Raw genomic sequence first — 2,285 nt, forward strand, 5'->3', positions numbered from 1 at the left:
TAGGTCGGTGCACATTTTTTTTAAATAATTTTGCGCAGAAGAAAAATAAAAAGAAATACTAAACGGACTCCAAAAATCCCGTAATAAATTTCCCCGGCTTCTAAAATCAATCCGGACAAGATGAACATTTATTTGGGGCTTAAATGCAATTTTGAAAAACGTGCATTTTTCCTAAATTCAAATAAAAGGGCGAAAAATTCCAAAATAAATCTTATTTGATTTTTTTATTAAATCTTCATTATTTCTTTATTTTGGGAAAGTCATTTTATTCCCTCTCTGAACTTTTGGTAGTAGAAATAATTGAAGATAAAATAAATAGAATCATTGATCCTATTTTCAAAATTTGAGAAAAACTCAAATAAGAAAATAACGAAATCCCCAACTCTCTCCGTGGGTCCTTGAGTTGCGTAGAATTTCTAGATCGAGCCAACAATGCAAAAAAATATGATATGCAATGATGATCTATGTATAACATTCCAAATTGAAAATTTGGGATGTTACAAACCTACCCCCCTTAAGATGAATCTCACCCTCGAGATTGGGGTTGGCTAGCAAATAGGTGAGGGTGGTCCTTGAGAAGATCTTCCTCTCGCTCCCAGGTGGCTTCCTCCTCGGTGTGGTGGCTCCACTGAACTTTGCAAAACTTGATAACCTTACTGCGGATAACTCTGCTGGCATAATCCAAAATCTTAACAGGTTTCTCTTCATAAGTCAAATCTTCTTTCAACTGAATCGCTTCCAGTGGCACATTATCTGTCAGTGGTATATCAGCCATCTCTGCATGACACTTCTTCAACTGTGAAACATGGAACACATCGTGAACTCCTAACAATCCCTCAGGTAATTCCAACTTGTATGCTACTTCTCCCATGCGTTCCAAAACCTTGTATGGCCCCACAAAACGTGGCACTAACTTTCCTTTAACTCCAAATCGCTTAACTCCTCGAAGTGGAGATACTCGAAGATAAACTCTGTCTCCGACTTCGTATTCTGTCTCCTTGCGTTTCGAATCTGCATAGCTCTTCTGCCTTGACTAAGCTACCTTGAGCCTGTCGCGAATCAACTTTACTTTTTATTCAGACTCCTTAATCAAATCTGGTCCAAACAACTGGCGGTCTCCAACCTCATCCCACAACAACGGGGTTCTGCACCTCCTTCCGTACAAGGCTTCGAAAGGGGCCATTTTCAAACTGGATTGGTAACTATTGTTGTAAGAAAACTCCGTGTATGGCAAGTTGTCATCCCAACTTGATCCATAATCCAAAACACAAGCTCTAAGCATATCCTCCAAAATCTAATTGACCCTCTCGGTCTGTCCATCTGTCTGTGGGTGGAAAGTTGTGCCAAACTCTAGCCTGGTTCCCAATGTTTCGTGCAACTGCTTCCAGAACTTCGAGGTGAATTGGGTTCCTCTATCTGATACGATACTCCTCGGAACTCCATGCAACATACAATCCTCGTCATGTATATCTTAGCCAATTTGGCACTGCTGTAGGTAGTCTTTACTGGGATGAAATGAGCTACCTTCGTGAAATGATCAACTACAACCCAGATCGAGTCATAGCCTGAATGAGTCCTGGGCAATCCCGTGATGAAATCCATGCGTAGTTTATCCCACTTCCATTCGGGTATAGGCAATGGCTGCAACAATCCAGCCGGCTTCTGATGTTCTGCTTTCACCCTCTGACATACATCACAAACTGCTACATACTCTGCAATATCCTTCTTCATTCCGGTCCACCAGAAAGTTTCCTTCAAATCCAAGTACATCTTGGTATTCCCCGGGTGAATCGAATATGGTGAATCATGTGCCTCTTGCAGAATCAACTTCCTGATCTCCGGGTCATTGGGCACATAAACACGGTCCTCAAATCGTAGGGTATCGTACTCATCCTCACGAAATCCCTTAGCCTTCCCTTTGCTCATTTTCTCCTTTATAGTGGCAACTTCCTTATCTGTCTTTTGAGCTTCTCTAATTTTATCCATCAACATAGACTGAATCTCCATTGCTGCTACATAGCCTCTCGGAACTATTTCCAAACATAGCTCTTGAAGGTCCTCGGCTAACTCCTTGGGTATTTCTTCCGTCATTAGAGTATTGGCATGGCTCTTGCGGCTCAACGCGTCTGCTACAACGTTAGCCTTCCCGGGGTGATAATGCAATCTCATATCATAATCCTTGATAAGCTCCAACCATCTCCTCTGCCTGAGATTTAACTCCTTCTGCGTGAAGATGTACTTCAAACTCTTGTGATCCGTGTACACCTCACAATGATTTCCAATGA

Source organism: Triticum dicoccoides, chromosome 5B, assembly GCF_002162155.2.
Source record: "Triticum dicoccoides isolate Atlit2015 ecotype Zavitan chromosome 5B, WEW_v2.0, whole genome shotgun sequence".
Lineage (NCBI taxonomy): Eukaryota > Viridiplantae > Streptophyta > Magnoliopsida > Poales > Poaceae > Triticum > Triticum dicoccoides.